This window comes from Macaca nemestrina, chromosome 5 (assembly GCF_043159975.1).
Source record: "Macaca nemestrina isolate mMacNem1 chromosome 5, mMacNem.hap1, whole genome shotgun sequence".
NCBI classification, from domain to species: Eukaryota; Metazoa; Chordata; class Mammalia; order Primates; family Cercopithecidae; genus Macaca; species Macaca nemestrina.
This window is the reverse complement of record NC_092129.1, coordinates 9,131,743-9,144,845: the sequence shown is the minus strand read 5'-3', so window position 1 is coordinate 9,144,845 and position 13,103 is coordinate 9,131,743. Positions and strand designations below refer to the sequence as shown.

The window sequence follows — 13,103 nt, the reverse complement described above, 5'->3', positions numbered from 1 at the left end:
CTGAGCTGAGATTGTGTCACTGCACTTCAGCCTGGGCAACAGAGCGAAACTCTGTCTCTAAGTAAATTAGTTAATTAATTAAATTTTTTAAAAAAGAAAATAAGTATCTAAATACCTAAAGGCAACACAACTTAAAAAAACCATCATTATTCACCAAACTAAAATTCACGTCTTCATGAGAAACAAGTGGTGTGCTATATGGTGGAGAAATTCATCCAGTAGACTGATTCCATGTTTTTGTATTTTCTGATAGCTGAAAATATTACATCCAGACAGAATCTCTGAGGCAGCGACCGCGTGTGGAAAGCCAGCCTATTTAACTTGAGATCAACCGACCTGCAGAGTATGCACATGGCTCTCTTGTAAAGAAGTGAAAAAAGATTTCAAAAAGCGCTGTCGTCAGCAGAAAGGGCCTTTCCAGCCAGCTGAAGCGCTGGCTGTTTTCAGCCACTTTCCTCTGCTGGGGAAAAGGCACATTAAAAAGACACAGCTGTCTATTCTAGTGTGCATATGCTTGGCAGCATGGGTAGCACCTACTGATAAAAAGCACATGACGGTGATTTTAAAACAGGGCTTGTCCTGTCAGTCAAATTCGAGAGGCGGGACGTCCTCTCCGAGTGATTACCGTGGGGGCCCACAGCCTGGTGGCCTGCCAGGTCAATTACGGCAGGGCTGGGAGGACACATGAAGACAGATCGCCTTAATTCTAAACAGGAGCATCAGTGAGCATCAGTAAAATAGAAACCAGGGGACGTATTAACACAATGAATAATACCTTAAGGCTGTGGCTTTGGCTAGGGCTGCAAAATGTACTTATATTGAGCCTTTCTCCGTGTAAAGATTTTTTTTTTTTTTTTTTTTAATTAACGAGAATGAATGTATAGGAATGCTACTGCAAAATAACATTTGTATCTTTATTTCTGGAGAAAAACATTTCTCAAAGGAAAATTAGGATTCTGTAATTTTCATCTCATCTAGAAAATTAGACTCATGGGTAAATTAGCATTTGGAAACCTGGCCAATGATATTTCATAATTGTTCATGTCCCTGATATGTCAATTTGCCTTCCATTTTTCCTATACTAAGACTGATTTCAGTTTTAAATTTCCTTGTCATTTTTCTCCTCTGTATTGCACCTACAGCTTCTTTGTCTAAAGGAAAAAATATTAAGAGATCAGCAGCATCAGTTGGAGGATTTACATCATCGACTATCTGAATACCAGGGACACATTCTTTTGTTTTACAGTCAGATTCCAGGAGTCTCATGGAAATGCATTAAACATCAGACAAAAAATGCAGGCTGCTTGAATCACAGCTTAATTGTTTATGAACTAGATCCTGACAGTCCCCCAATAACAGAAGAAAATCCCTGTCAACATCTATGTAGAGAAAATACTGGGCTGCTGACACTGAATTTTGCAGCTATGTGAAATTTAATGCTGATTAGTAAATTCTCAAATTAAACAGTGAAAGATTATAAAGACACATGCAAAAGATGTAAATTAAACCCAAAATATCAGAAATACTACTGTCATAATTTCCCACCTACCTAGTTATTTCTCAAAAAAAATAAAATTGTTGAGAATGTATTTTGTTTTTGTTTTGTTTTGAGACGGAGTCTCACTCTGTCGCCCAGGCTGGAGTGCAATGGCCTGATCTCAGCCCACTGCAACCTCTGCCTCCCAGGTTCAAGTGATTCTCCTACCTCAGCTTCCCGAGTAGATGGGATTTCAGGCGCCCACCACCATGCCCAGCTAATTTTTGTATTTTTAGTAGAGACAGGGTTTCACAATGGTGGCCAAGCTACTCTCGAACTCCTAAACTCAGGTGATCCACCCACCTCGGCCTTCCAAAGTGCCGGGATTACAGGCGTGAACCACTGCACCCAGCTGAATTTATTTTATTTTTTATTTTTTGAGATAGAGTCTTGCTCTGTCACCCAGGCTGAAGAGCAGTGGTGTGATCTCGGCTCACTGTAATCTCTGCCTCGTGGGTTCAAGCAATTCTCCTGCCTCAGCCTCCTGAGCCACTACGCCTGGCCATGAATTTAAATAAATTCAAAGATCCCATTAATGTTTATTGCAACCCCAATAATATAGGTAGGCAGAATACAATCCTGAAAAAGGTACCCTAAAGTTGAAACAATATAAGTCAACTCAGTTTCCCCAAGTTAAAATTATAAGAGAATATTAACTGGCTGGGCATGGTGGCTCATGCCTGTAAGCCCAGCACTCTGGGAAGCTGAGGCAGGTGGATCACCTGAGGTCAGGAGTTCGAGACCAGCCTGGCCACCATGGTTAAACACTGTCTCTACTAAAAATATAAAAATTAGCTGGGCATGGTGGTGGGTGCCTATAATCCCAGCTACTCTGGAAGCTGAGGCACGAGATTCACTTGAACCCGGGAGGCAGAGGTTGCAGTGAGACAAGATCATGCCACTGTACTCCAGCCTGGGTGACACAGCAAGACTGTCTCAAAAAAAAAAAAAAAAAAGAATATTAAATGAAACTTATCAAAGTATAGAAATTAAACACAATGTTTTGTCTCTGTGTATTATTTGTATAGAGAGATATTACATTAAAAATTCAAAATTACCAGAGTCAATTAGCCAGTGATGCCAGGCGCAGTGGCTCACACCTGTAATCCCAGCACTTTGGGAGGCCGAGGCGGGCGGATCACCTGAGGTCAGAAGTTCAAGATCAGCCTGACCAACATGGTTAAACCCTGTCTCTACTAAAAGTACAAAAAAATTAGCCGGGTATGGTGGCAGGCACCTGTAATCCCAGCTACTCAGTAGGCTGAGGCAGGAGAATTGCTTGAATGCGAGAGGTGAAGGTTCTGTGAACCGAGAACACACCATTGCACTCCAGCGTGGGTGACAAGAGTGAAACTCCGTCTCAAAACAAAACAAAAACAAAAACCAGTAATTTGCTAATAACAAGTCACTTAATAGTAAAACAAGGTAGTAATAAATCTATAAAATTAAAAATGAGAGACCTGGGCACGATGGCTCACACCTGATAATCCCAGCACTATGGGAGGCCAAGGCGGGCGGATCACCTGAGGTCAGGAGTTTGAGACCAGCCTGGCCAACATGGTGAAACCCCATTTCTACTAAAAATACAAAATTAGTCAGGCGTGATGGCGGGCGCCTGTAGTCCCAGCTACTCAGGAGGCTGAGACAGGAGAATCACTTCAACCCAGGAAGCAGAGGTTTCAGTGAGCCAAGATCGCGCCATTGCACTCCAGCCTGGGTGACAAGAGGAAAACTCTGGCTCAAAAAAAAAAAAAAAAAAAAAAAAAAATTAAAAATGATACTAAAGACCCTAGAATTTCTGGACATATCTGTCCAAGTATCTGTCACGTGTCATTCTCACTATATAGAAAGCAATCTCTAAAGTCATTTATGTCTACATGTCTAAACTTTTCACCATTTTTGGTCTTAATACTTTTAAATTACAATCCAAGTTAAAAGGGCAATGTAGGATTAGAATAGAAAGAGGTCTTCAGAAATCCTCACATCAATTTCACAACTCCCTGTACGATGGAGGCCTCTCTTCTCTGATTCTTCCTTAGGGTTTTTAAACACGGAGTCCCTCCTAGGTGCCAGAGGTTGTTCTGGGCTCAGGCAGTACAACGGAGAACAAAGCTGCCAAAACCCTTGCCGTTATGTGGGGAGACAGACACGAGGCTGAGTAAGTCACACAATCTGTTAGGTTGGTGTTGAGTGTATGGTGCATCATTTCATATAGGGTGATCAGGAAGGTCTCACGATAAGGTGACATTTCAGGAAGGCCTAAAAGTTGAGGCATGCATCATGCAGATAACTGGGGAGAGCCGGCCAGACAGGGAGGGCAAGGGCATGGGCACAGGGCTAGGGGCCAGCAAAGAGGCCAGCGAGAAGAAGGCCGTCCTAGGCTCAGGACTCTACTGCTGCTGGGATGCATGGCCCTGGGGAGTTCTTCCAGAAGAAATATAAGCCAATCACCCAAGGTGACTGTTGAATGAAAATCCCCAGGCCTCTCAATCTGGACTTCCGATTTAGTAGGTTTGAGGCCCAGGGATTAAGATTTCTTAGTTTGCAGCTGAGAGTGGCCCAAAGAGCATTCTCAGAAACACATTTCTGAATCCCTGATAGTTTGGCATCCCTGCTCTATTTGCATATTTTTGGTCAGCTGCCCTCTACAACAAGCAGCCATCATTCTGCAGCTGTTCAGCGTTAAACAACAGGAGAGAGATGATAAGAAGGAATGCCCAAAATATAAGAGTTAAAAACTAAGCCACTTAGTTTTTGTCTAGCAAGAGAGTCTGCTGAGCTTTGCTGATTTTTGCTGATTTTTACTGAGCTTTGCTGCCATTCAGCGACTGGCTAGTAACTGACAAACAGATGAATTCCATGAGTATGGGCGTCCTATGACTATCCTGGTCATTGATTTGACTAATGAATCCTGTGCCGTTGGGGCTGACTAAAATGCAAGGCTGGTGTGTTGGGTGAGTTTGTTAAGGTGACGGTCAAGTCAAGTATTGACCGCGGAAGTGATATCATAGATACCCAAGTTCCCAGGCTGCAGAAGGTAAGAGAACCCAGATGACAGGGATTACAGGTACAAAGAAGTAGTCCAATGATTCTAAATATTTTCAGTTCAAGTGCTTCTTTTAGGGATGTTACTTAGTATTTCATCTATTTTCCTTTGATGTCTAGATAGGTATTAAACATTGCAGCAATGAAAACCATTGGTATCAGGTGCATTCTCTCTACATTATTTTATTTAATCCTCAAAATAGCCCTGTGAGGTAACCACTGTATGCGTTAACCAAAGCCCAGAGATGTTACTTGCCCAAGAGTCACAGGGATATTAACAGGCAGAATTGAGACTCTAACCTATGTCTGATTAATCCAACACCCATGTCTTAACCACTAAAATATGCTGTTCCCTAAGAAACATGCTTGCCATAAATGTTTTACATATCACATTTCAACAATAGAGCTTACTACTGAGATGCTGGTTAACTATCAGAGATGGCGTGATAAATGAGGAACACTAGTTTTGGAGCAAAACAGATCTGGGGCTCAAATCATTTGACCACTAAACAGCAAGTGACTTAATAGGCCTGAGCCCCTGAACCTTCGTTCATAAAGAGAATATGTCTCTCAGAAATTTAAGTGGGAAAATAAATGCAATGCACGGGGCACATAGCACATAGCATTGATACTAATTCCTTCCCTACTGACGTGGAAGCAAACACTGACAGTCACCTCCACCTCCACCCGGGGCACAGAGCACAGCACCCGCGCAGACCCCTTGACAGAGGGTTAGAGGGTCATCTTGGTCGGGCTTGGGCTTCTGCAGCGCGGAGCTCACTGCTCTGCCGAGTGCCCTAACCACTGATGGACACCTCCGGCCCCTCAGAGGGCTCTTCCTCCTACTGACCCAATGGTCGACTCCCCCCAGGACCGCTTCTCTGGGGCAACACTGAGCAAACTGACAGTCAGTTGGTGGCCCCTGGTCTTTCCTTCTCTAAACTAAACATGTCCACTTCAGTCAGAAGTCCCTCTGATCACAATTTCCGAACAACACAGTATCCTAATTTTCCTCTGCTGGGAAAACTCTAGTTTTTCTGTGTCCTTTAATGCCAGGACCAGGGACAAAAATTCAGGACATATTAAGCCAAGAATATGATTGGACTATTACATAGGCTGATCTAGAAAACTCACCTTGATAACCCCAGACTTCTTGGCTAATCTTAGCGCCTTTGCCCAGAGCAGTCAAATCGGCAGAAAATTCCCTCCCACTTCTCCTCCCAGTTCCAACCCTCACAGCAGTTGCTCACATCTTTCCTCCTCCCTTTTTTTTTCCCTCCGAGGTCCTCCCTCAGCCTCTGTTTCATCTTCTCAAGAATTTCCTCTTCCCAGTCCAATCCCAAACCCAGGTAGCCTTTGTTCTAAATTTTTCTAAAGTGTGTTCTAAGTTCCTTGTCTCCCCAGTCAGCCAGTCAGCTCACCAAAACAAAAAGACCTTCCCCCAAACCAGCTCTCCTTATTAGGTAGAGGAGGAGAGAGTTCTGTAATACCTGTAATTATTTGGACCTTGTCACACTTTAAGTGACTCAGCCTAAGACTATTATTATACCTGTACTGGATACCACTGGCTGACACTGAGCTTGTTGTCAACCTGAGTCCGAGTCCTAGAGCTTTCATCATAACTCCTGCCCAGGCCAATAGATATCCTCAATCCTGTCATTGCATACAATCATGTTTTGGAAAGCGAAACAAACAAACAAACAAACAAAAAACATAGCAAGGGCTCAGGTGCAGGCCCAGCAAAGGGGCCAGTGAGAAGATAGCCATCCTAGGCCCCAGACTCTATGAAAGGTTTCTGACTACGAAACCTTTAATTTCATCCCCAGTGAGTCTAATTTTGGTTTAGCAAAACCAAAATTCTTCTTGTAGCTTATTGCAATCATTTCATTTTTGATTCTGTTATCTCTTGCACTACTAGCTCTCCTTTTCGGATTTGTACCTTCTATGAATATGGTATGACTTTATGAAGATCGTGGACAAAAATGTTAAGAAGAAACTGACCAAGGAAAACTTTTGTTATATTGATAAATACATAGATGCATATAAAATAGGCAGTACATAATGGATACATAACCATATAAGATGCTCATAAAATAACACAAACCTGAGGACAAACAGAGATGCCAGGTAACGTCACTGCACTGAGTCTAACTGTCTCTTGTACCCCCACACGAGCAAACCTGTGCTGCAAAATCATGTTATATAGAAACCGAGTGCTCACAGCACAGAATTAGAGATTCTAAGTTATGTGAGAGGGGCAGCCAGGAGAAAGGGATGTTTATGTTATTTAAGTGACAATGAAAGTTAATTATACAGCACGGGAGACTAGAAAAGCTTTACTTGACGTTGCACACTTTTAGTGAGCACAGAAGCAAAGTTGTAGGTATTAAAATTTCATCCATCTCAGTGTCATTTATTTCCTTTGCCTGATAATCAGTGATCTTGTATTTTTCTTTATCTTCTCACTTTCAATGTATGCACAGATGTTCTCTCCTATGCGAGCTCACATTCATTTTATTTTTTATTTACTTTGTTGTTTATTTATTTATTTTTTTATTTTTTTGAGACAGAGTCTCACTCTGTCACCCAGGCTGGAGAGCAGTGGCGCAATCTCAACTCACGGCAACCTCTGCCTCCCGGGTTGAAGCGATTCTCCTGCCTCAGTCTCCTGAGTAGCTGGGATTACAGGCACGTGCCACCACGCCTGGATAATTTTTGTATTTTTAGTATAGACAGGGTTTCAACATGTTGGCCAGGGTGGGCTCCAACTCCTGACCTCAGGCGATCCACTCACTTCAGCCTCCCAAAGTGCTGGGATTACAGGCGTGAGCCACCGCGCCCGGTCTCAAGTTAATTTTAAAATCTGAATTGTCAGCCGGGCACGGTGGCTCATGCCTGTAATCCCAGCATTTTGGGAGGCTGAGGCAGGCGAATCATGAGGTCAGGAGTTGGAAACCAGCTTGGCCAACATGGTGAAACCTTGTCTCTACTAAAAATACAAAAACTTAGCTGGGCGTAGAGGTGGGAGCCAGTAATCCCAGCTACTCGGAAGGCTGAGGCAGGAGAATCACTTGAACGCGGGAGGTGGAGGTTGCAGTGACCCGAGATCGTGCCTCTGCACTCCGGCCTGGATGACGGAATGAAATTCTGTCTCAAAAAATAAAAATAAATAAATAAATAAAAAATCTGAATTGTCCTGGTGTTCTATCCAGTATCAGGCTTAAGTTATCCAGAAGAGATACCAGTCTTGATTTCTGTGGACTGCTAGAATTACACAGAAATTTGCTCCACTTCCCAGAAAAGGCAGACAAAACATACCAGGATTTTAGGTGGTGCAAATAAGTTGCTTGCCAGAGCAGCCATGGCTGCATATAATTTGCCTAATTCCCATAGGATATTTGGTTATTTAGGATTTTAAGCATGCTTGATACAGCGATCATATTAACCTTCCTTATATATGAGGAAAACATTTCAGGTTATAATTATGTTAATGGTATTCTAATAGAGAGAATTTTTTAAAAATTATATAACATTTATTACTCTAAGGAAATTAATGTCAGATGACACAAAAATAATTAAGTTTGAATTAATCACAGATCATATCACTTTGTTCTCTTCAACTTTTAAACATGTTTGATAATTATAACCTAACAAAGGAAAAATTAACAGAGAAAAGGAGTCTAAAAATTTTCTCCTCCGAATTGGTAATTGGGGGAACAAAAGATGTGGGCAATTAGCAAGTGAATATGGTGCTTCAAGACGGAAGAATTTAGGATATGTAGCAGGTGACTTAGTTCAGGATTGTTATTAGAGGTCAGATGTTTCAATAGAATTTAAGAGTCTATACTGTTCATTCTATCAGTATACCTTCTATGGCACACAAGAAGCAATGCTTATTTAGTTATCTTAATTTCTTTTTTTTTTTTTTTTTTTTTTTGAGGCGAAGTCTCGCTCTGTCGCCCAGGCTGGAGTACAGTGGCCGGATCTCAGCTCACTGCAAGCTCCGCCTCCCAAGTTCACGCCATTCTCCTGCCTCAGCCTCCCGAGTAGCTGGGACTACAGGCGCCCGCCACCTCGCCCGGCTAATTTTTTTGTATTTTTTAGTAGAGACGGGGTTTCACTGTGCTAGCCAGGATGGTCTCGATCTCCTGACCTCGTGATCCGCCCGTCTCGGCCTCCCAAAGTGCTGGGATTACAGGCGTGAGCCACCGCGCCCAGCCAGTTATCTTAATTTCTTAAGTTGTAAGAGTTAAATTTAAGCCAAAAGGAATTACCATGTAAAAGTGTATGCAGTTTTTTGTTTGTTTGTTTGAGACAGAGTCTCACCCTGCTGCCCAGGTTGGAGTGCAGTGGCATAATCTCAGCTCACTGCAACCTCTGTCTCCTGGATTCAAGCGATTCTCCTGCCCCAGTCTCCCAAGTACCTGGGATTATAGGCGTGTGCCACCATGAGTACCTAATTTTTGTATTTTTAGTAGAGACAGGGGTTTTCCCATGTTGGCCAGCCTGGTCTCGAACACTTGACCTCAAGTGATCTGCCTGTCTTGGCCTCCCAAAGTGCTGGGATTATAGGCATGAGCCACAGCACCAGGTCCGTAGGTAGTTTTGATCTTGTTATTTCGCCAAGGAAAATTTAGCTGTTTGAAACAAACTCTTTTTTTTTTTTTTTTTCCCTGAGACTGAGTTTCACTCTTATCACCCTGGTGCTATCTTGACTCACTGCAACCTGCCCCTCCCAGGTTCAAGCTATTCTTCAGGCTCAGCTTCCCAAATAGCTGGGATTACAGGCACGTGCCACCACGCCCGGCTAATTTTTGTATTTTTAGTAGAGACGGGATTTCACCATGCTGGCCAGGCTGGTCTCGAACTCCTGACCTCAGGTGATCCACCCTCCTTGGCGTCCCAAAGTGCTGGGATTACAGGCGTGAGCCACTGCGCCTGGCCCAAAACACACTATTTCTTACATTAACTTGATGTCCCCTTTCATCTAACAGAAGCAAAATACATGCCTAATTGAAAGACAGTCAATGTGTCAGCCTGAAACAACCACCACCAAACAACCAAGGCACTGATTAGGAAAACAGCACTTTTCCCTTGATTCTAACTTTTTTCTCACATACCTTTATTTGCATTATTCATAGCTTTTATCAGAGTTTTATTTCATTGGGTTAGTAATAAAACATTTTTCATTTGTTTCTACCAAGGGGCTTGCTATTCTACTGTTGCTTAGTGCTTTGGGTGTCTCCATATGACAAATGCCAAACATATGCTAATCACAACATTCAACTGGTAGCATGTGCCGAATTTCCCAGATGCCAGATCCAGTCAGGAACTTTCTGGTTTAATGAGTCTTGCCTATTACGTTTCTGGTACACATCATTACAGAATTTTTCCCCATCTTCTTCCAAGAACTAGAATAAACCAGAAGAACAAAACAAACTACAACAAAACCATAATAAATCCTCCCTTTGTTTATAATCTATATGTCACATATGAAATTAGTTACACTAGCAGCATTTACTGAGGGCATGGCAAGATTTACTAAGTCTTGTTTCTCATGTTACAGCCAAATTTTATCAAAGGTGAAAATAACAATATGTTACATCCGTATAGTTCTTTGTATCATTTATTTCAAAGGACTTTCAGAACTTTTACCTAATTGGGTATTTACAAAAACCCACAAAAACCCTTCGATTGAAGTAGGCAGGAATTCTTTCTCCCACTTAATAGAGAAGATAAATGAAGCCCAGATAAATTAAGCAGCACTCCCAATGTCACAGTTAGTTATCATTATTATTATTATTATTATTATTTTTTTTTTTTTGAAAAGGAGTTTCACTCTTGTTGACCAGGCTGGAGTGCAATGGCGCAATCTCTGCTCACTGCAACCTCCACTTCCTGGGTTCAGGGGATTCTCCTGCCTCAGCCTCCCAAGTAGATGGGACTATAGGCACGCACCACCACACTGGGCTAATTTTTGTATTTTTAGTAGAGACGGGGTTTCACCATGTTGGCCAGGGTGGGCTCAAACTCCTGACCTCAGGAGATCGATCTGCTTCGACCTCTCAAAGTGCTCGGATTAAGGCATGAGCCACCGTGCCTGGCCCACAGTTAGTTATTAGCAGGATCAAGATTCAATCAGAAGTTGCCTTGAACCTCCCATCCACTGGTCTCCCACCATTCCTCATTAGGCTGTGCCAAGGACACAAAGTCAGCAAGGATTGAGACACTATCGACCTCCCTCCTGACACTGGAAGGTGGCCCCTAATTCCTCTCTGATAGTTTGTTGTTGTTGTTGTTGAGACGGAGTCTCGCTCTGTCGCCAGGCTAGAGTGCACTGGCGCAATTTCAGCTCACTGCAACCTCCATCTCCCAGGTTCAAGTGATTCTCCTGCCTCAGCCTTCCAAGTAGCTGGGACTACAGGTGCACGCCACCACGCCCAGCTAATTTTTGTATTTTTAGTAGAGATGGGTTTCACTATGTTAGGCAGGATGATCTCAATCTCTTGACCTCATGATCCGCCTGCCTCAGCCTCCCAAAGTGCTGAAATTACAGGTGTGAGCCACCGTGCCTGGCCCTCTCTCTGATAGTTTATTTTAAACATTCAGAAAAATGTGAATGCATACTTAGGTTTCTGTCTATATTCCCTGAGAGGAAATCATGCCTCAACATCAAACACAAACATCAGTCTTAAATCTGAACCCAGGAAGAGGAATTCTCCTAATTAAGCACATAATCCCATGTATCTCTCTAGAAACAACTGACATTCAAATAATGTTTCATTTCATTTGTAAATACTAGTTAGATGGATTGTAATACAAACCAAAGAGACATTAATACAATTGTCCATTTCCTTTGGAAGGATGGCTATCCTTTCTATTTAAGCTAAAAGACATTTTCATTTGAAAGCCATTTGAGCTTGAGCTGTAATGAGCTCAGGTGCAAATTTCTTGATGAACGAGTCTAATAATGACACAAAATTTCAAAAAGACCAAAAGCTATTTCATGGGTTATTTCCCCTGGCAATCATCTCAAGTTAAATAACGTGACATTTTAGAAATGGCACTGGGTAAATAACTCTCAGGTGCATTTCGCTGGTCCTCTCACTCCCCTTATCTTCCTACTGACTAAGGAACTTAAACTGTCCTCCACAGGAGGTGGGAATTCTTGGTCCTTTGAGATAAAGAGATTTCCCATGATATCATTCCATCTGAGGCTCTTATGGACTCAATCTTCCCCTCAAATTTATATGTTGAAATCCTGCCCCCCAAGGTGATGGTATTAGGAGGTGGGGCATTCGGAAGGTTATTAGGGCACAAGGGTAGAACCCTCATGAGTGGGATTAGAGATCCCAGAAGCTAGCTCTGCCTCCTTCCTCAGTGTGAGGACACAACCAGAAGATGGCCATCTTCAACCCAGAAGAGGGCCCTCCTGGGAACCAGAACTGCAGACACCTGATTTCCAGCCCGACTTCCAGCCTCCAGAAGTGTGAGAAATACATTTCTGCTGTTTATAAGACGTCTATGGTAATTTATTATAGAAGCCCAAACTGACTAAAACACAGGTTTCTATGAAGTTTGTTTTGAGAAACAGAAAAATGCTTGGTAGTCCTGCTATTGGTTATCATTTCTCAGACATTATAAAAATTATGTCAACAGCACCCTTGACATGTTATCTCTGGACAAACTGATATGCTTCTAGAATTTTGAATTTATTTACTTCTGTTGTTAGCAATTAGTTTCTACACACGTTTGCAAAGATGGATAAAATCAGAGCCCTACCCTTGAGTGGGTAACAGCCTAGCAGGGGAGGTAGAAGGACAAAACTAATAGTAATAGAATGCAATAATTATTTTTTTTTTTTTTAAACGAAGTCTTGCTCTGTCGCCCAGGCTGAAGTGCAGTGGTGCAATCTCACCTCACTGCAACCTCTGCCTCCCGGATTCAAGTGATTCTCCGGTCTTAGCATCCTGAGTAGCTGGGACTACAGGCGTGTGTGTGTCACCACACCCAGCTAATTTTTGTATTTTCAGTACAGACAAGGTTTCACCATGTTGCCCAGGCTGGCCTCGAACTCCTGCCCTCAGGTGATCGTCTGCCTCTCCTCCCAAAGTCCTAGGATTACAGGCGTGAGCCACTGCACCCAGCCAATAATGTCTTTAATAGGGATTAATGTAAAACAAAAAGAAAAAGCCACACAGTGGATAATGAAGCTAAATTTGTCTTACCATTTGTCTGGTGTTTTATAAAGGTGGTAAAATTTCAGTTGGTGGTTCCTAATAATATCTTCGCAATAGAAAATAAAGATCTATGTGCAGGTACGTTAAGGTTACTCCAGTGATCAAGGTAGTGTAAAGGATAAAATAAGAATGATAATAATAATGAATATGTAGCTAAAAGTCAAGGATTGTAAAATACACAGTAACATCAGCCTTTAGGTGGAATGAAGCCTGTCTTGGGTAGGATTTCCTAGAAGCAGACCCTAAGTGAAAGTGACTTATTAGTAAGGGCTGTCCCAAGG

General features: G+C 42.4%; 1 protein-coding gene across 10 annotated transcripts in view; it reads right to left on the bottom strand.

Annotated features, from left to right (window-relative positions):
- The window catches only part of PRKN (parkin RBR E3 ubiquitin protein ligase), a 1,377,649-nt gene that overhangs the window by 1,178,667 nt on the left and 185,879 nt on the right, over window positions 1–13,103 (bottom strand). The gene's annotated exons all lie outside the window — the stretch shown is intronic.